Source organism: Fundulus heteroclitus, unplaced genomic scaffold, assembly GCF_011125445.2.
Source record: "Fundulus heteroclitus isolate FHET01 unplaced genomic scaffold, MU-UCD_Fhet_4.1 scaffold_191, whole genome shotgun sequence".
NCBI classification, from domain to species: Eukaryota; Metazoa; Chordata; class Actinopteri; order Cyprinodontiformes; family Fundulidae; genus Fundulus; species Fundulus heteroclitus.
The window spans coordinates 135,759-157,729 of record NW_023396603.1 but is presented as its reverse complement, the minus strand read 5'-3'; the positions used below and the strand labels follow the sequence as shown (position 1 = coordinate 157,729).

The 21,971-nt window shown below is 44.9% G+C and overlaps 3 long non-coding RNA genes across 3 annotated transcripts; 1 reads left to right on the top strand and 2 right to left on the bottom strand.

Annotated features, from left to right (window-relative positions):
* The first annotated feature begins 6,004 nt into the window (after positions 1 to 6,004).
* On the top strand, positions 6,005 to 7,785 carry LOC110369096. The gene is made up of 3 exons (XR_004928579.1): positions 6,005 to 6,661; positions 6,868 to 6,955; positions 7,323 to 7,785. It is a non-coding gene; the product is annotated as an uncharacterized LOC110369096 (long non-coding RNA).
* Positions 7,786 to 17,745: 9,960 nt separating this feature from the next.
* LOC118558979 lies at positions 17,746 to 18,939 on the bottom strand. The gene is made up of 2 exons (XR_004928578.1): positions 18,684 to 18,939; positions 17,746 to 18,271 (listed from the first exon to the last, which is right to left on the bottom strand). It is a non-coding gene; the product is annotated as an uncharacterized LOC118558979 (long non-coding RNA).
* Positions 18,940 to 20,941: 2,002 nt separating this feature from the next.
* On the bottom strand, positions 20,942 to 21,713 carry LOC110367779. Its single transcript, XR_004928580.1, has 2 exons — positions 21,442 to 21,713; positions 20,942 to 21,353 (listed from the first exon to the last, which is right to left on the bottom strand). It is a non-coding gene; the product is annotated as an uncharacterized LOC110367779 (long non-coding RNA).
* Between the last annotated feature and the right edge of the window lie 258 nt (positions 21,714 to 21,971).

Genomic DNA, 21,971 nt, shown 5'->3' with positions numbered 1-21,971 from the left:
GTATGACATCACACCGCATCTCTCTATGTTGTTCTCCAGTCTTGTTTATGTTGACGGGCTGGGCGCGGATGCATGTACGTGCATGTGAACAGCTGCCACTCAGAGCTTAGGCCCTCCCTGTCCAAAAATGCCACCGCCAGACCAGCACAGTGTTGGAGTAATATGGCGGAGAGCACTCCCAGGAGATGTTCTCTTGCTAACAGCATTATAAAGTTCTGAGTTGCTTCACTAGAAATGTTTCTCTGAAAGGTGATTCTATTTTGCTGTGCTTTTAATCCTTTACAAATATGCGCATAGAAGGCGATGAATGAGAAGTGAAAGGAGGGGCTGGGTGCCAGCTACAGTGGAGATAAAGAGAGGCGACTTGTAATACATTTTGTTTTGAACTACAGTGCTCAAACACCACCTAGTGGTGAAATATTGCATATTGCTCATTTAAACTTAGGATAAAGCTCAGGGTTAGGCCATAGAAAGGATTAAAAAAGGAATGGAAGTCAAGACTTCTTTGTAAGTCTCCTTTGTAAGTCTTCAAAATAAAGGTGTGTGTGTTTAACATGTTGCCCCATTAGACAAGTTAAAGATGACTTAGAATGAATGAATTTGAAGAGCAAATAAGTTGCAATGATCCATGCTGTGTGCACATGAAACCCATTGTTGTAGGATGGTGGCTCCAAATGTGTGTGGCTCAAGATTCGTTCTCCAGAGGGATTCTTTTGCTATTATAATGTAATGTTTTTGTTTCTTTTGGAGATTTTACAAAATCTTACCTTAGCCTCTTTTGATAATTGCTCTAAATAAATAATAACTGCTTGGGGTGTTCTTTTCAATATTTTCGGCTTAATTTACAGAACATTGCGAAATAGTTTTAGATTGTATTTGAACCAAAGCAGAAATAACATGTCTTAGAAGGAAATATGAATGTATTACTCTTCATCTTTATTTATTTTGAACTGTATGACAAAAACTTTTCTATAGTTTGTTCCAACTATTTATTAGCTGATGGCTGTTCTTTGGCTGAAAAGAAGAAATGTTAAATGTTATAGATCCCTCTTACTGAGTTGTGTGTTTTAAATAAAGAAAAACTAAAGAAACATTTTATTGTTTAGTATTCCACCTGAACAACTTTTACTTAGAAGAAACAGTTTATAGATTTTGTCTTTTTGCCATTGATACATTTTTAATTTACCTCAGTTTACTTGAAAGCAATTTAATTAAAATATTGCATTTGTTACAAACACTCAAATTCAGATCAATTTCTACAGCAGGACTGTGATGACTGTAAAGAGAAACCATTTAATTTTAACAGGAAAAAAGATTTCCCAGACCAGACTCAGGGTGAGCAACCATTTTTCTTAACTGTCTGGGCAAAAAAATAAAGAGCACTGGACAGAAACACAAATTCAGCTGCTTTTGGCAAATGAGCTCAGTTCTCCTATAGTCTGGATCTGAACCATCATCTAAATGCATGGTTCATTTGAGTGCAACCACAGAGAGGTGTTGTTCCCATCATTCGGTCTTTCAATGTGGATGTGGGGGACAGCAAATTCATAGTTTTGCCCATTTCCCATTTTGGTCTCAATTCAGTTTTTAACTATTCAACTCACTCAAAACAATCAAATCATATTGTCAGATTAAGCAGACACATTTCAGTCCAATTCAGTCGTAATCATAGTATACTTTCAAATTTGTTTATTGTATAATGCCAGTCTAAGTTTCTTTTAAGATGTGCTGGTCCAAAGACACCCACGTGTTTTGTCTGAAAGTTGTCCAACTCTCAAAGAGATGCCTGTGGTCTGATTAACTGGTTGAATTTATCAGGCTTTGTGGATTAACTATTGCTGAGTAACAACATAAAAGGGACAGTTGTCCCATATGTAATTATTTCATCACATAGAAACTGAGAAAAAGAGATTCTGAGCACAGAGCCCTTTTGCACTCAACTAAATTGTGCACAATAATAATTTATCAACATGAACAAACTGCATTTTCTCAGATATAGGTGTAATGTAAACAAATTTAAAGTGATTATCTAGAATATTTTCAAGCCTCTTTAAAAAGTTATAACTTTAAAACCTATTCTTTCAAGGCAAAAATTTGGAAACCCTACTCCAAGCCTGTATTTCATCATGGTTGAATTAGTAATTTTCTTTCTCTCTGATTCGGTCAGTCCTCCCTCAGATGTCTGCAGCTGGTTCAAATACTACTGGACACATTTTAATGGAAAAATTTAAAATAAAAAATAAAGCACATTACCCGCTCCTTGCCTCCCTTTACTGGTTACCTGTTTATCTTAGAGTTCAGTTTAAAAAACTTCTGTTAGTTTTTAAGGTTTTAAACAGCTTTGCCCACCTTACTTAAATGAGCTTCTCCTTCACCGTTACACCCCTGCTTGCTCATTCACGTCTTCTGACCAACTGCTCAGTCATTCACAGTTCTGAGCAGAAGCTTAGAGGGAACAGGACCTTCTGTATTGGGGCCCCTAAGTTATAGAACAACTTACCTTTGTACATTTGACAGGCCCCTCCGCTGTCCAGTTTTAAAACCTGTCTTAAAACCTATTTTTACCCATTGGCCTTCAACCTTTTTTTTTGTGCGCGAGGTTGAGAGGTTCCGACTAGAGATAGTCGGACTCACCTCGACGCACCGCTCTGGCTCTGGAACCTGTCTCCTTGAGAGGGGCTGGACATTCTTCCACTCTGGAGTTGCCCATGGTGAGAGGCGCCGAGCTGGGGTGGGCATACTTGTTGCCCCCCATCTCGGTGCCTGCACGTTGGGGTTTTCCCTGGTGAACGAGAGGGTGGCCTCCCTCCGCATTCGTGTGGGGGGACGGGTTCTGACTGTTGTTTGCGCTTATGCGCCAAACAGCAGTTCAGATTACCCACCCTTTTTGGAAGGGGTACTGGAGAGTGCCCCTCCTGGGGACTCCCTTGTTTTGCTGGGGGACTTCAACGCTCACGTGGGCAATGACAGTGGGACCTGGAGGGGCGTGGTTGGGAGGAATGGCCCACCTGATCTGAACTCGAGTGGTGTTTTGTTGTTGGACTTGTGTGTTCGTCATGGATTGTCCATCACAAACACCATGTTCAAGCATAAGGGTGTCCATATGTGCTCTTGGCACCAGGACACCCTAGGTCGCAGTTCAATGATCGACTTTGTTGTCGTTTCATCTGATCTGCAGCCGTATGTCTTGGACACTCGGGTGAAGAGAGGGGCGGAGCTCTCCACCGACCACTACCTGGTGGTGAGTTGGCTCCGATGGCGGGGGAGGAAGCCGGTCCGACCGGGCAGGCCCAAACGTATCGTGAGGGTTTGCTGGGAACGTCTGGCAGAGTCCCCCGCTAGACGGAGCTTCAACTCCCACCTCCGGGAGAACTTTAAACATGTCCCGAGGGAGGCGAGGGACATTGAGTCTGAATGGACCATGTTCAGCGCCTCTATTGTTGAGGCGGCTAGTCGGAGCTATGGCCGCAAGGTTGTCGGTGCATGTCGAGGCGGCAACCCTCGAACCCACTGGTGGACACCAGCGGTGAGGGAAGCTGTCAAGCTGAAGAAGGAGTCCTACCGGGCTTTTTTGGCCTGTGGGACTCCGGAAGCAGCTGACGTGTACCGGCAGTCAAAGCGGCAGGCGGCTCGGCTGGTCGCCGAGGCAAAAACTCGGGCGTGGGAAGAGTTCGGAGAGGCCATGGAGAAAGACTTCCGTACGGCTTCGAAGCGATTCTGGTCCACTATCCGGCGTCTCAGGGGGGGGGAGCAGTGCAGTACCAACACTGTTTACAGTGGGGGTGGTGTGCTGCTGACCTCGACTCGGGACGTCGTGTTTCAGTGGGCGGAATACTTCGAAGACCTCCTTAATCCCACCGACACGTCTTCCATTGCGGAAGCAGAGCCTGATGACTCTGGGTCGGGTTCTCCCATCTCTGGTGCTGAGGTTGCCGAGGTTGTTAAAAAGCTCCTCGGTGGCAAGGCCCCGGGGGTGGATGAGATTTGCCCTGAGTACCTTAAGGCTCTGGATTTTGTGGGGCTGTGTTGGCTAACGCGGCTCTGCAACATTGCGTGGACATCGGGGGCAGTTCCCCTGGATTGGTAGACTGGGGTGGTGGTCCCCCTATTTAAAAAGGGGGACCGGAGGGTGTGTTCCAGCTACAGAGGAATCACACTCTTAAGCCTCCCTGGTAAGGTCTATTCAGGGGTTCTGGAAAGGAGGGTCCGTCGGATAGTCGAATCTCGGATTCAGGAAGAGCAGTGTGGTTTTCGTCCTGGCCGTGGAACACTGGACCAGCTCTACACCCTCAGCAGGATTCTTGAGGGGGCATGGGAGTTTGCCCAACCAGTCTACATGTGCTTTGTGGATCTGGAGAAGGCATTCGACCGTGTCCCCCGGGGGATCCTGTGGGGGGTACTCTGGGAGTATGGAGTACCAGACCCTTTAATAAGGGCTGTCAGGTTTCTGTACGACCGGTGTCAGAGTCTGGTCCGCATTGCCGGCTGTAAGTCGGACTCGTTTCCGGTGAGAGTTGGACTCCGCCAAGGTTGCCTTTTGTCACTGATTCTGTTCATAACTTTTATGGACAGAATTTCTAGGCGCAGCCAAGGTGTTGAGGGGATCCGTTTTGGTGGCCTTAGCATTGCGTCTCTGCTATTCGCGGATGACGTGGTCCTATTGGCTTCATCAGGGCGTGATCTACAGCTCTCACTGGAGCGGTTCGCAGCCGAGTGCGAAGCGGCCGGGATGAAAATCAGTGCCTCCAAATCCGAGACCATGGTCTTGAACCGGAAAAGGGTAGAGTGCCTTCTCCGGGTTGGGGAGGATGTACTGCCCCTTGTGGAGGAGTTCAAGTATCTTGGGGTCTTATTCACGAATGAGGGGAAGATGGAGCGGGAGATCGACAGGCGGATTGGTGCAGCGTCTGCTGTGAAGCGGGCACTGTACCGATCCGTTGTGGTGAAGAGAAAGCTGAGCCAAAAGGCGAAGCTCTCGATTTACCGGTCGATCTACGTTCCTACCCTCATCTATGGTCACGAGCTTTGGGTTGTGACCGAAAGAACAAGATCCCAGATACAAGCGGCTGAAATGAGTTTTCTCCGTAGTGTGTCTGGGCTCTCCCTTAGAGATAGGGTGAGGAGCTCAGTCATCCGGGGAGGACTCAGAGTAGAGCCGCTGCTCCTCCACGTCGAGAGGAGCCAGTTGAGGTGGCTCGGGCATCTGGTCAGGATGCCTCCTGGACGCCTCCCTGGTGAGGTGTTTCGGGCACGTCCCACCGGGAGGAGGCCCAGGGGAAGACCCAGGACACGCTGGAGGGACTATGTCTCCCGGCTGGCCTGGGAATGCCTAGGGATTCCTCCTGAGGAGCTGGCCCAAGTGGCCGGGGAGAGGGACATCTGGGCCTCCCTACTGAAGCTGCTACCCCCGCGACCCGACCCCGGATAAGCGGAAGAAGACGGACGGACGGACGGACGGCCTTCAACCTTACTGAGATTTTATCTTTCTCAACTTTTCTGTTGTGAAGAGAGAGCTGAGTCAAAAGGTATAGCTCTCGATTTACCAGTCAATCTACGTTCCTACCCTCATCTGTGGTCACGAGCTTTGGGTCGTGACCGAAAGAACAAGATCCCAGATACAAGCGGCCGAAATGAGTTTTCTCTGTAGTGTGTCTGGCCTCTCCCTTAGAGATAGGGTGAGAAGCTCAGTCATCTGGGGAGGACTCAGCGTAGAGAGGAGCCAGTTGAGGTGGCTCGGGCATCTGGTTAGGATGCCTCCTGGACGCCTCCCTGGTGAGGTGTTCCGGACACGTCCCACTGGGAGGAGGCCCAGAGGGAGACCTAGGACACGCTGGAGGGACTATAGCTGTGCCTCAATTTGGCGGCTGTGTCCTTCGAAGGACGCATTTTAAGGCCGGTAACGTCACAGCAATGCAAAAATTCTGAGGATGCTTAAAATGCAGCCTTCGAATGCGTCCTCCTTTTCCCCGAATTCTCCGCTTTTTTTTTAGTAGTTGAAGAAGAAAAAGAAAGAAGGCGGATTTTCATCAAGACTAATGGAAAGCAGCAGCAGCGCTGGCAGTAGTGCTGAGTACACCTTTAAATGTAAGTAGTTTGTTTTTATTTTTTTAACTGAACATTATTAAAATACATGACGGTAACGGAGCCACCGGAATTTGTAGGGCCAGCTAAAGCTAAAGCTTAGAGCTAATCTGTTGATACGAGACGTTCAGCAACATTAAAAGCCTTCATAAAAATGTCACAATTTTTGATTTTAACTTACATTTTATTGTAACTGTGCTGATAGCCGTATCCTTCACAAATCCGATCAATTTATTCTCATGCAGTTTATTACAGATGATTAGAACTGTCAAAGCTTAATGCAGCTGAAGAAATAACATCAGTCCAGCTGTACTGGGCTGTTAATACTGCAAACGTTTTGTTTGAATACTCAATAACGTATAGTTAATTTACAGTACAGTATAATAAGGTTTAAAGTATAATTCACTTGAAGAACAATATCTGCGTAATTATACAGAACAGTCATTTTGCCTGTTGACATAACAGAAATATGCTTTACATTTCATTTTGTTCTAGGGAGCAGGGAGGAGTTGATAAAACTCCGTGGGCAAAATTACCACCTCTTTGCCGGGGCCAAAAACACTGCCGCATTCGGATGGAGGTAAGAGTTGAGGCATAATTCCATATACATGTTGCATTTACATGTAAAAGTCACACAAGTTCAAAGAAGTCCTGTTGAAACACCAACGTACAAATATAATCTTTTGATCACATCAAATGAAGCCCAGATGTCACTTTTTTTTTAATCTTATATTTGTGATAGTATTGATCCTTGTGTGTTTATCTCTTCTCGTTTCTCTTGTTTAGAACAATCCTGCAAAAAATGGGCCTGGAGGGTGAAGTTGAGCCACAACAGGCCAAAAAAAAGTGGGACAACTTGAAAAAAAAATACGAAGTATGTTCAGGTTTGGCCAATGTAATGAAATACACACACACACACATATACATATATATATATATATATATATATATATATATATATATATATATATATATATATATATATATATATATATATATATATATATAAATATATATATATGTATGTATGTGTGTGTATATATGTTTAGGGAAATGACATATTACATGTATTGTATTCAGGTTAATTTACACTTTGAGAAAGCTTGAAAAAAGTCATCTCCAAGTTAACATTCCAAAGTTCATGGATCCATCCAGTTCATGAAACACTCCTTTATTCTAGCTTTAAAGAAACACTACAGAAAATTGCATCTGTTGACACAAATTGTTTTCCTCTACTTTAGGAATGCAAAGATCCAGGGACAGGGCAGGGGGTCAGTGGGAAGCCTACTGCTGCCACCTGGCCATGGTTTGTCCTCATGGAGGAGGTATTAGGACAGAGGCCCTCTATTGCCCCACCTGTCCTAATTGCCTCCATCCCTGAGGACGCACCAGGGCCAGGTGCTGCAGAGGCTGAGCAGCATCAGGGGGAAGATGAGGAAGAAAATGAGGATGAAAGGCCAGGAGAGAGGAAGGAAAGGAGGAAGAGAAGTCGGAGTGACGAGTTGGTGGATTTAATCAGGGAGGATATCAGATGGCAGAGGGAGGCGGAGGAGAGAAGAGAAAGAGAGAGTCGGGAAAGGATGGACAGATTATTTGATTTATTGGAGAGGATGGTGGACAGACGTTACATTTTGTTAGTGTTTTTTTTTACAAGTTCAGGTTCTGTGTTGCTGTTGTTGTTAAATTAAACTATTAAATTTTTTATAAAAGTTATTGTTGTCGGTGTGTTCTTAAAGTCTTTTAACCTTTTTACATTATCTGTTTCATCACTTCTTTACAATTTAAGTAAACTTAGAACAACTTCTCAGTGACATCAATTTATTTTTAGAGAAGCAAGTATTTACAATATCAAAAACATTTTAACTATTTACATTTGATTTTAAAAATAACTATTACAACTATTTACAGACAATATATAATAAATATTACTAAAGAACGTATATATATATATATATATATATATATATATATATATATATATATATATATATATATATATATATATATATAAAATATACAATTTTGACTGAGCAGGAGTCCCTGGTGGTGCTGCTGGATGGGATGCCACACAGATGACCTTGGAGTCTTCTGACTCCAAGGGATACCCCTCTCCACTGTTCACGACATCGTCCATCAGGGTTTGCAGGGCTGACCCAATCGAAGGCTGCCATGTTCCTAAAAATATATAAGAAGACGCAGAAAACGACTTAACTACAATTGTTATCATAACCCTTACATGAGAAAAGCTAAAAAGTGATTATACTTGCCAACTAAATGTAATCGTAGTCGGGTAGACCCTCCTCCAGGGCAGACACCTCGGCAGACAGCTGGTCCCGCCAGGGAGCACCACTGCCTGCCTCCAACACGTTCTCCCCCTCCTCATCCTCTGGCATGTCGTCCTGCACTTCGTCTGGGGCCATGATGTCATCGGCTCCTAGGCAGATGTGCATTTAAGTTGATGCAGCAGTGCATCAGCCTTGTCTGGATAGAGACATGAAGATTAAGACAGTTGCAATGTAAACAAATATGCAGTAAGTTTCCGGATAAAGTGCAGCAGTGATTTAACAGTAGACAGTTGAAATGTAAACGAATATGCAGTAAGTTTCCGGATAAAGTGCAGCAGTGATATTGGAGACTAAGAGTTGGGCAGCATTTATAATGCTGGATAAGGATACAATTACAAGTGTGCAAATTAGCGAGTGTGGTACACAGTCCATTTTATACTTCAGCAGTTCAACAGTCTGATGGCAGCAGGGAAAAAGCTTTTGCAGAACCTGGTGGTCCTGCAGCGGATGCTGTGGAACCTCTTCCCAGAGGGCAGCAGGGAGAACAGTCCATGGTGGGGGTGTGAGGAGTCCCTGATGATGTTTCGGGCTCGGGACACACAGCGCTGCGATGAAATGTCTTTAATGGAGGGAAGAGGAGCCCCGATGATCCCTTCTGCTGTCCTCACCACTCTCCTAACGTTCTTCCAGTCAGAGGCACTGCAGCCTCCACACCACACAGAGAGACAGCTGGTCAGAACACTCTCTATGGTGCTTCTGTAGAAGGTCTTAAGGATGGGCGAGGGCAGGCCTCCTCATCCTCCGCAGAAAGTACAGTCGCTTCTGTGCCCTCTTCACCAGTGACGTGATGATTACAGTCCAGGTGAGGTTGTCCGTGATGTTCACCCCCAGGAACTTGGTGCTGCTGACCACCTCCACAGCTGAGCTGTTGATGAGCAGTGGAGCGTGGTTAGGCCGGTTCTTCCTGAAGTCAACGATGATCTTTTTCGTCTTCTCCACGTTCAGGATCAGGCTGTTGTCTCTGCACCAGCCCACCAGCTACTCCACCACCTCTCTGTAGTCCTGGTCGTTGTCGTCTCTGATCAGGCCCACCACCGTTGTGTCGTCTGCGAACTTCACGATGTGATTGGTGGTGAACCTGGGGACGCAGTCATGAGTCATCAAAGTGAACAGCAGGGGGCTCAGAATACAGCCCTGAGGGGAGCCTGTGCTGAGGGTGATGACCTCAGAGGTGTTCTGTCCGACCCGGACTGACTGAGGTCTGTTGGTGAGGAAGTCTAGCAGCCAGTTGCGAAGAGGTGTGTTTGAAGCCCAGATGCTCCAGTTTTCCCACCAGATGCTGTGGGATGATGGTGTTGAACGCTGAACTGAAGTCCAGGAACAGCATCCGCACATGCGTGTTCTTCTCCTCCAGGTGTGCCAGGCTCAGATGAAGAGTGGAGGAGATGGCGTCCTCAGTGGAGCGGTTCCGTCGGTAGGAAAACTGGAACGGGTCGAGTGTTGGGGGAGACTGGAGACGATGTGTTCCTTCACCAGCCTTTCAAAGCACTTCATCATCATGATGGGAGTCAGTGCAACTGGCCGGTAGTCGTTGTAGCAGGTGACTTGAGGTTTCTTTGGCACCGGAATGATGGAGGCAGACTTGAAGCATGCTGGCACTGTGGCTTGCTCCAGCAAGGTGTTAAAAATGTCTGTGAGGACACCAGCCAGCTGACCTGCACACTCCTTGAGCACCCGCCCAGGTATGTTGTCGGGGCCTGGGGCCCTCCGCGGGTTGAATCTCCTTAGAGTCTTCCACACGTTGGCTGTGTCAAGGCAGAGCACCTCCTCCTCCTGGTGGAGGACAGCTTTCATATTTGGCGTGTTGTTTAATGCCTCAAACCTCCCAAAGAAGTTGTTTAGTCCATTTAGGAAGTCTGCATCTGCTTCACCCACCGGGGGGGAGGGCGTGTTGTATTCTGTGATTGCCCTTATTCCTTTCCACATCCTTTCTGGTGTTGCTTGCGTCATGGAAAAGCTTCTGGATTTTCTGACTGTGGTTCCGCTTCGCTAGCCTGATGGCACGGTTCAGGTTGGCTCTCGCTGTCCTCAGGGCCTCCTTGTCACCGGACTTGAAGGCTGAGTTCCGTGCTTTTAGCGCTTTACGGACCTCCGCAGTAATCCAGGGTCGTTGGTTGGTTCGGGTGATGATGGTCCTGGTGGCGCTGACGTCCTCGATGCATTTGCTGATGTAGGCTGACACAGTCATGGCGTACTTATCAATGTTGATCATGTCCTCATAAGTTGCTGCAGCTTTGAACATGTCCCAGTCAGAGCACTCGAAACAGTCCTGGAGCGCCTCCATTGCTCCCTCAGTCCAAGCTCTCACCTGCCTCACTGTAGGTTTAGCTCTGATCAGCAGGGGCCTGTATGCAGTGGTTAGCATCACATTGAGATGATCTGACGAGCCCAGGTGGGGGCGGGGGGCTGCTCTGAATGCTCCTTTTATGTTTGTGTAGACTAAGTCTAGAGTGTTCTCTCCCCGAGTTGCAAAATCCACGTGTTGGTAAAAATGGGGTAGAACAGTTTTCATATTTGCCTGGTTAAAATCCCCTGCAATGATGAAAACACCCTCTGCGTGTGTAGATTGCAGCTTGGAGATTTTCTGATAGAGAACGCTCATAGCCTCTTTTGTATTAGCGCTTGGAGGGACATAGACCGCTGTGATGATAACAGTGAACTCTCTAGGCAGGTAAAACTGTCTGCAGCTGATAATCAGTAGCTCTATGTCCGGAGAGTAAAAGCTTGTGACTATTCTAGCATAACATTAACAACAACAGTTGTTGTTAATGTAAATGCAGAGGACATAACAGTGAATGAAGTTTTAAGGTTAAATTACATTAAATAAAATTAAATGACCTTTTCAGGTGAAATACGAACACTCTTGCTGGGAGGAGGAGTTATATATTAATATTCCAGACTTATAATATAACAGACTTATATAATATTATATTATATTATATAAGTCTGTAAACAGAGAAGTCCGAATAGTGGGTCAAAGGCACTCAATGTTTTCCCAGGGTGGAAAGTTTGATTTCAGGCTGAAAAGTATCGGCCCGTGTGGATGGAATTCTAAACAATAATAACTGAGTTCCCATCTTTACTAAATGAGGAGACGGCGGTGATTAAGTTCCAATAGCCTACCTTTATTGAGAAACAGAGCAGAGATCACATAGATGGAAAGTAATCGCACCCCACGGTGCCGCTGCAGTCTGCGTCTGCCCTGTCTCTGCCCTGTCTCGCTTTTCGGCTCTCCCTAATACTGCACAGTTGCCTTGGCTTGAGACAAAACAAAGGCAGTCTATCCTAGACAATAATCATTCTACGCAGCATTCGCCCTTGCACTCAGCAACAGTGCAAGGGCGAATGCTGTACAACACTACATACACAGACATCTTGTCTCCTGGCCCTGTGTCCGAGTGGTGTGAGGCCATAGTGACTTCAGAATAATATTTCTTATAACAGCCCGAAAGCATGACGTGCATAAATGATTGGATTAAACGTGCAGATTTTCCACAAGGGGGTTCATATAATATTGCAGTACCAAAAAATGAAAAAAAAGGGAAAAGTTAAAAAAAAAACGGAACCAAAAGAGGCGCAGAGTTGCGCGGGGATGCGTTTTAAGGCATTGACCGGTTACACTTCCGTCATGGGTAGCTCTTCATGGATAGCTGTATTGTCGACTGCTAATATCGAGGTAAAGTGTTGAAAACCCTTGGCAAAAAGTAGTATACTTGAAGTAAATTTTATTAAGAATACTTAAGTATATGTTTAGAAAGTATACTCAAACCATGTACTTATAGTGCACTTGAAGTAAACTATTGTAATACTTCTTTGGACAAATTGGGAAATTTTTTAGTTTACAAAAGTATACTTAAAGTATACTGTTCCAAGATCATTTTAAGTTTACTAAATTATACATTAAAGTATTAAGCAAGTACACTAACCTATATACTAGACGTTTACAAGGTATACTTGTGGTTCACATTTTAGTTTACTGAAGTATATTTAAAGTTTACCACCAGTATACTCTTCAATATCCTGCCAATGTACTGGTTATATACTGCTAGTCCATATTTTAGTTTAAGTACACATTCTAGAATTAGGCTACTAAAACTACAATACGGTTTTTGATATTTTATTTGTATATTATAAGTATACTTAAGTTCACTCACCATCTTGTAGCACATCATATGAATAACATATTCTTACAGTTACATCATAATGCAGGTACAATGCAATGTGTTTACACAATTACAAGACAGAAGTTTAATAAGCTTGATAGGTTTGATTTGGTTATATATTATAGAACATATTGTGCCGTTTCTTTAATGTCAGCTTAAACTATTACAGACTGCATTTCAAAATAAAAAAAGGAAGTCATTCTAGGTGAAAAATGGAACAAGAAAAACTGCAATTGTCATCAAAGATCTAAACAAAAGTATGTTTTCAGCTAAGAACTAAATAAGAACTGAGAACTGAAGTTCTTGGTTGTCAAAAGAAGGTGAAAAAAGTGCACGTTTTCGGAATAAAAATATCTTGACAGAAACACTACTTTTATGACTTCTTTTGATTTAGTTGCTTTGCATCGCTTATATTGTTGCATTTCTTTCTAATAATCCGTCTGACATCTTCCATAGACTGTGAGTGTGAAAACAAATATACAAACAAAACATTACTTATTGGTACATTTATTCACATTTAACACATATGTCAAACATAAAAGATGGTTTATTAGTTACATTTTGGAATAATCTATAATTTCCAGAAACTGTAAAGAAGCAACACAATTTAGTTTATTTCTATAGCGGCAACTCAAAATGCAAGTCATCTCAAGACACTTTACAAAGACAATTCAATCATATCATATCATACAGACAAATTGTTAAATATTTTCTATCTGCTGACTGCATTCAGTGATCAACTTTGCAGAATTCACTCCTGCAAAAAGTCCAGAATACCATTTTTCAAAGATTGTGTGACTCTAGTGTCTCTCATTGCAGACTCAGGGTCAATCAGAATATCTGAAATTGGTAAGGCCCTTTTTAGTCACATAATCTGATAGGTAGAATCAAGTATTAAAAATTGGTTTAATACTTGTTGACATAAGTTAGGGTCAAACACATGTCTCCCTTTATAATAGCTGCAGTATGATGTGCTTTGATCTCTCATAAGTCTCCATAAAAAATGTCACTTGTTTGGTTTAAAATATGGTGCACAAAGTTGCTCAATTAGATTAGCTTCTGGGGAAGAAGCCCCAATCAGTCTCTGCAAACTTCTCAAACTATTCATAGTGTAATTTTTCTCTGTGGCAAGCCATGCTATCCTGCTCAAAGAGTACACTGATAGAATATTGCTCTCATGAAAGCTTAAAGATGGTCTGTGACAATGGAGCATCAAGGTTTCCCAGCAAAGCATTGTCCAAAGCATCAAACTGACCCTGTTGGCTTACCGGATGCATCCTGTTAAAGAAAACTGAATTCATCAGACTAACTCACCTCATTCCATCTTTATATGGTCCAGCTCTTATGATTATGTGCAGCTATAAATGTGTTATAATCTTCAGTACACTGTGTATTTGTACCTCTTTCTATCAGAACCACCAATAATTTGAGCTACAGTGCCTCATCTATTATATCAAACCACATGGACCAGTCCTCTCTCCCGGTCACCGGTTCACAACAGTTGTTCCTGGTTTTGGACAAGTTCAGACTAGGAACACTCCATAATAGCTGCAAATTTAGAGATTCCTTACCCAGTGAGCCAACTCATTTTTCGTTTTTTTTCATTTTGCCTACTTCTAACACATCAGCTTTTAGCAACAGTGTTCACACACTTGAGAAACAAGTGATCACCCTTTGCTTAATGCCAGGGTTTCAAACTATTGTGCAAGTGGCAGTTTAGTTATTTAGGCTGCCTTTAGTAGTCCTCAAATGAAGTTTTAGTGTTAATTATTTACAACGTTCTGAATTACAATAAACTGGTCTCATGCAATGTTATTTATCCAGGCAGCTACCTTTTTTGTTTGAACTTCATGGTCCTCCTCTGCCACATCTTTCCACTTGCTGTTTGGTTTGCTCTTCCTCTTGGGGGCTTCTTACCAGATGTCTTCACCATTTATGAATTCCTGTCTCTTATTGCAGAAGTCACTGCAGTTTTCTGTGTAAGAGATGTTCCGTCCGTCCGTCCGTCTTCTTCCGCTTATCCGGGGTCGGGTCGCGGGGGTAGCAGCAAACACCTCACCAGGGAGGCGTCCAGGAGGCATCCTGACCAGATGCCCGAGCCACTTCAACTGGCTCCTCTCGACGTGGAGGAGCAGCGGCTCTACTCTGAGTCCTCCCCGGATGACTGAGCTCCTCACCCTATCTCTAAGGGAGAGCCCAATCACACTACGGAGAAAACTCATTTCAGCCGCTTGTATCTGGGATCTCGTTCTTTCGGTCACGACCCAAAGCTTGTGACCATAGATGAGGGTAGGAACGTAGATCGACCGGTAAATCGAGACCTTCGCCTTTTGGCTCAGCTCTCTCTTTACCATAATGGATCGGTACAGCGCCCGCTTCACAGCAGACGCTGCACCAATCCGCCTGTCGATCTCCCGCTCCATCTTCCCCTTATTCGTGAACAAGACCCCAAGATACTTGAACTCCTCCACTAGGGGCAGTACATCCTCCCCAACCCGGAAAAGGCACTCTACCCTTTTCCGGTTCAAGACCATGGTCTCGGATTTGAAGGCACTGATTTTCATCCCGGCCGCTTCGCACTCGGCTGCGAACCGCTCCAGTGAGAGCTGTAGATCACGCCCTGATGAAGCCAATAGAACCACGTTATCCGCGAATAGCAGAGACGCAATCCTAAGGCCACCAAAACGGATCCCCTCAACACCTTGGCTGCACCTAGAAATTCTGTCCATAAAGGTTATTAACAGAATCGGTGACAAAGGGCAACCTTGGCGGAGTCCAACTCTCACCGGAAACGAGTCCGACTTACAGCCGGCAATGCGGACCAGACTCTGACACCGGTCGTACAGAGACCTGACAGCCCTTATTAAAGGGTCCGGTACTCCATACTCTCGGAGTACCCCCCACAGGATCCCTCGGGGGACACGGTCAAATGCCTTCTCCAGATCCACAAAGCACATGTAGACTGGTTGGGCAAACTCCCATGCCCCCTCCAGAATCCTGCTGAGGGTGTAGAGCTGGTCCAGTGTTCCACGGCCAGGACGAAAACCACACTGCTCTTCCTGAATCCGAGATTCGACTATCCGACGGACCCTCCTTTCCAGAACCCCTGAATAGACCTTACCAGGGAGGCTTAAGAGTGTGATCCCTCTGTAGTTGGAACACACCCTCTGGTCCCCCTTTTTAAATAGGGGAACCACCACCCCAGTCTGCCAATCCAGGGGAACTGCCCCCGATGTCCACGCAATGTTGCAGAGCCGCGTTAGCCAACACAGCCCCACAACATCCAGAGTCTTAAGGTACTCAGGGCGAATCTCATCCACCCCCGGGGCCTTGCCACCGAGGAGCTTTTTAACAACCTCGGCAACCTCAGCACCAGAGATGGGAGAACCCGACCCAGAGTCATCAGGCTCTGCTTCCGCAATGGAAGACGTGTTGGTGGGATTAAGGAGGTCTTCGAAGTATTCCGCCCACAGAAACACGACGTCCCGAGTCGAGGTCAGCAGCACACCACCCCCACTGTAAACAGTGTTGGTACTGCACTGCTTCCCCCTCCTGAGACGCCGGATAGTGGACCAGAATCGCTTCGAAGCCGTACGGAAGTCTTTCTCCATGGCCTCTCCGAACTCTTCCCACGCCCGAGTTTTTGCCTCGGCGACCAGCCGAGCCGCCTGCCGCTTCGACTGCCGGTACACGTCAGCTGCTTCCGGAGTCCCACAGGCCAAAAAAGCCCGGTAGGACTCCTTCTTCAGCTTGACAGCTTCCCTCACCGCTGGTGTCCACCAGCGGGTTCGAGGGTTGCCGCCGCGACATGCACCGACAACCTTGCGGCCACAGCTCCGACTAGCCGCCTCAACAATAGAGGCGCAGAACATGGTCCATTCAGACTCAATGTCCCTCGCCTCCCTCGGGATGTGTTTAAAGTTCTCCCGGAGGTGGGAGTTGAAGCTCCGTCTAGCGGGGGACTCTGCCAGATGTTCCCAGCAAACCCTCACAATACGTTTGGGCCTGCCCGGTCGGACCGGCTTCCTCCCCCGCCATCGGAGCCAACTCACCACCAGGTAGTGGTCGGTGGAGAGCTCCGCCCCTCTCTTCACCCGAGTGTCCAAGACATACGGCCGCAGATCAGATGAAACGACAACAAAGTCGATCATTGAACTGCGACCTAGTGTGTCCTGGTGCCAAGAGCACATATGGACACCCTTATGCTTGGTCATGGTGTTTGTGATGGACAATCCATGACGAACACACAAGTCCAACAACAAAACACCACTCGAGTTCAGATCAGGTGGGCCATTCCTCCCAACCATGCCCCTCCAGGTCCCACTGTCATTGCCCACGTGAGCGTTGAAGTCCCCCAGCAAAACAAGGGAGTCCCCAGGAGGGGCACTCTCCAGTACCCCTTCCAAAAAGGGTGGGTAATCTGAACTGCTGTTTGGCGCATAAGCGCAAACAACAGTCAGAACCCGTCCCCCCACACGAATGCGGAGGGAGGCCACCCTCTCGTTCACCGGGGAAAACCCCAACGTGCAGGCACCGAGATGGGGGGCAACAAGTATGCCCACCCCAGCTCGGCGCCTCTCACCATGGGCAACTCCAGAGTGGAAGAATGTCCAGCCCCTCTCAAGGAGACAGGTTCCAGAGCCAGAGCGGTGCGTCGAGGTGAGTCCGACTATCTCTAGTCGAACCTCTCAACCTCGCGCACAAGCTCAGGCTCCTTCCCCACCAGAGAGGTGACATTCCACGTCCCAAGAGCCAGCTTCTGCAGCCGAGGATCGGAACGCCAAGGTCCCCGCCCTCTACTGCCACCCGTTGCACATTGCACCCGACCCCTTTGGCCCCTCCGACAGGTGGTGAGCCCATTGGAAGAGATGTAAGAGATGTTGTCAAATAAAAGAAGAGGGATTTTAAAGTACACTGAGATGACAGGTGTTGTGAATTAGCTATATTAAACAAACTATTAAAACATGAAAAAAAAATGATAAAGTCAACGGGCTTTGTAGATCAGCCATTACTGAATTTGGGTTTAAGTTGCAATATTAATTCATTTCAGCAAATTGTAATACCTGCTCTGTTAATTTAGTGTGTCATTACTATTATCCTGTTCCTTTTAAGTCCCAACTGCTGAAACGTGCTATATTTTGTGTTGTAGTGGGCTGATTATTCTTTTAATCTCATCAGAAACGTCTGACCTCCGTCTACCAAAAATATGTGTAGATAAAATTATATATTTTAAAATTAGTAAATCATTTTTGAGTGTGTCAGGATGCAGTTCTTCCTGCTGCACCATGGACAGTTCCAGAGCCTTCCACTACCTCCTCTCCCCTGCTTCACTCCATGCTGGATCAGTTTCACCTGCTGCAATAATCAAGTCTGGACTCATTCCACCTGTTCAACCTCCTACATAAACTCCTCTCATTTCTGCTTTCGCTGCTGGTTCGACAACGTCCTTCCCGTGTCTGCTCATGCCTCACATCTCCCAGCGTCCTTCGTCCCACATCGTATGCCCGTCTCCAGCCAGCCCTGTGTCTGCCTACCAGCCTTCCCTCGTCTCTGCCTACCTGCCTGCGTTCCCTCAAGTCCTCCGGCTTCGACTCCACTATGTCCTCCTGCTCCAGCCACCGTCAACATCACTCCGCCGCCATCTGGTACAGTCTGCCGGTTTCCTGTTCCACCACTCATCACCTTTAATAAAACTCAGAAACTAAGCTCTGTATGTGGCTGAATTCGGGCTCAGTAACCAGTACCTGACAGAGTGCAACATGGTTTAAACACCATGTCCCCTTTTAATTATTTACAAAATCAAATAGGAATATAATAGAAATACATCTTGTAATTTGAAAAATACTTTTAAATATTACTGTTCATAGTAGTACTCATCCAATTATTTCACTGTTAATGTTAATTGTTAAATTAATACTGTTTAACAAAATATGTGAAATTGACTTGTGCAGAGAATTTGATAAGCAGGACAGCATGATATCCTGAGCTGGACCAAAGTCATTTTCTTAATAAAAATCAAGATAACTGGGCTATTACAAAGCGAAATAACAAATAAATAAAGATAACTATAGGCAGAAAAAAATTCAACAATTACCATCAAACGTTGGACTGTCCGACTTTGTTCTCCCTTTGATGTCCCACTTTATATCCATCCATCTTCATCTTCCAGTTAGGGCACTCAGTGAATATTTTTGGACATTGTTGCTGATCAATAGGACTTATCCAGGAAGATTTCCCAAATTCCACAGTCTTGTCTTTGAAATAATAAAGTATGGAGTTAGTTTCCTGCCAAAAGGTTGTACATAAAAAAATGTGTTGCACACAAATCAAACTTGTTTTGCACACAAAAAGATATGTTTCACACAAAAAAATTGTTTTGCAAACTGTCCCCAAACGTTGCACTCAAAATATAATTTACAAGTCTTCCTCAAGTACAAAACGGTCTCTGCCCGCACAAAACAGCCTCTGCTCGCACAAAACAACCTCTGCTCGAGTACGAAACAATCACACACCCTCTGCTGTAAATTTGTGCCAAAAGTCACGTGATGCATTAAGCGTTGTTGTTGTTGTTCAGACTTCCCGACAGCAAGGGGCGCACCCAAAAAAACTGAAACGTGCCAGTTTGGCTGAGGAAGAAAGACGTGATATCACAGCTAACAGCATCAGCACCCCACAGGTAAGTTTCAAAACTTTCCCGGTGAAAAACTAATAGCTAATTAGTTAGATCATGCAAGCTTTCAGTTAAAGGCACTGCTGTGTTAGAGTAATGGACCATGTTACTTTTAGAGAAAATAACATAAAAGCTAGCCTTAGGTTGAACGCCATGCTAAAACAACTTTTGCTTTGTAATGCAGCCCCTGTGGTTGGCTTCTCCCTTTACTGTGCTATGTCTAATAAATAGTACCTGAGTAGATACCCAGATAAATGCATTGTTAACAGATTATAATGTGATTTTTATGTTGTTTTCAAAAGACTGTCTATTGTTCTATTTGGTGTAAACCTAAATTGGTGTTTGGATTTGGTCATTTATCCTAAAACTGTCAAACCAATGCATGTATGCTTATGTGCAAAACGGATTCTTAAGGAATTTAAAATAATTGCAATGAGTGAATATTGATTATATGAAAATTGGTAGGGAAATTCATTAAAAATTGCGTTTTCTAACACAAATATGAATGTTACTAGTAAAGCATATAGCAGAAAATCTAGATTATGTCTCACTACCTTTCTAACTCCTTAATTTCTTCAAAGTAAGAATGAGGTCATGTGTGCCCAATTGCAAATATGTGTTGTGCACTTAATAAAAATGGTTTGGCCATGGCAAAAACCACAGCTTGAATTGGCTACATAGGCAGATATTTTCTTGAAAAGTTTGTTTTCATCTTAGTGGTGATTTATTTTTTCTTTAAGAGGAGTATTATCCTTTACATAACCATAACTGTGGTTCTGTTTTCCAGCATCAACTGATGAGGTGAAGGCCTTTAAAGTTCTGGGTTGGATGGAAGGCTCCTACATGAACTCTCACCATGGAAAGTATCCATGGTACTCCACCAGGTCATCAACCTGCTTTGAGACATGCTGACTTCCATCACAAGACTACTAAGACTTGAACAATTCAAGATTTGATGGAATCTTTAAAAACACGACAGAGGATTTGGGCTTGTTTAAAAATATTCTTAATACATAACCGTTTTAGTTCCCAGTATTAACTAATTTGATCAGTAACTGTTGCAGCATGTCCTTCATAGCTCTTAGTAGAGCCGTTTAGGCTGAATACAAAGTTAGAAGAAAAAAAGGCCAGGTTTGACATTGTTCTAAGTTTTCTGACAGTCTTACATGCAGAAATTGTTTTTCATAGTCCTGTTTTTGGCTTCATCCATTTCATCAGCCATTTTTTTTTTTAATACAACCTGTTTTATGGTAATGCAAAGATTGTTTACTGGGAAAAACCTGGAGAATTAATGGAGTTCTTTCAGTCTTAATTTCAACAATAAAAGCAATCCTTCTGGAAAAGGTGTATTCACTTTGATTAATATTGGTAAGAATTGGAAATAAAGACTTTATCAAAGGGTATGTTTATTATGCAATGTGGAAAATAAAGGACTGTTTAATTTTCCCACAATGTTTGCATCCTCAGTTTTAGTAACTGCCCCATGTGCCCCTTTTTTTCAATAACCTCAGCATTTTCAAAAGGTTTATACAGTACCATATATACTATCACAATCCCAGCAGTTCTACATTTTTATTCAGTGAATACACTAACTATGTATTAGTTAATACTGGGAACTAAAACGGTTATAGTTGGGATCCAAACTCTTAACCCACATGCAGAACAACCACAGGAGAACAGGAATCAGTTAAGAGGATTTATTTATGGTCAGAATATTACAAGCAGATATTGTATTTTCTGGAGTCTGGTTCACGGGCTCGTCCTGGTCTCACTAGGGAAAACAGCAGAGGGAGATGGTGAGTTTAAGGGACATGGGAAACTGGAGAACCGTGAGAGAATCTGACAGGTCTTACTTCTGCTGATGTGTGGTTTGAGCCAGAGGGGAGTAAATGGTTGTGGTTCCAGGGTCTTGATCCTTAGATGATGTCCAGACAGAGTTGGAGTGCGGACAGGTAAGCTGAAGCTCGGAGAAGATAAGAGGAGCGGTCGACGGCCAGCTGGAGAATCCGGAAATGATTTGGTAATCCAACGGTGGAGATGAATAAAGTCTCGGGCATCCAGTGGGTATAATCCATGGCGTCACAAGGGAAACGTCTGGGAACAGACAACAGGTGAATCACAAAAAGCAAATCTTTAGAGAGAAAAACCATAGAGAATAAATCTCAGGAAGGCTCAGATGTACCAATACTGGCAAACACTCAGGCGCTGAAGTGCTGGCCGTCTGCTCCTCTTATGCTCCAGGGAGATGAGGTGATGAGCATCAGGTGTGTCAGAAAGACGGCACGTCCTTTCCAGGTGCCGCTCCCTGCTGCCCTGTGGTGGACGAAAACAGGGACTAAAATCCCTGGAACCCAACAGTACCCCCCCCCCCCCCCTCAATGGTCGCCACCTGGCGGCCGAGTAGAGCAAGAGGGGAGAGAGGAACGGTAATCCCTAATGAGAGATGGATCTAGAATGAAAGAACCTGGCACCCAAAGACGTTCCACCGCGACCTCGTCGACGGGAGTCCACAATCCGGCGTAGGCCGGATGGCCGTCAATGTCACGGGCGGGAGGAGGGGGCTCGGAAGGAGGGCACAACGTGCTGATTTGGACGGGTTTTATCTGTGACAAGTGGAAAGTGGGGTGTATCCGTAGGGAGGCTGGTAGGCGTAGTCTGACAGCCGTGGGACTGATGACTGTCTCGACCTCAAAAGGACCGATGAACCTGGGG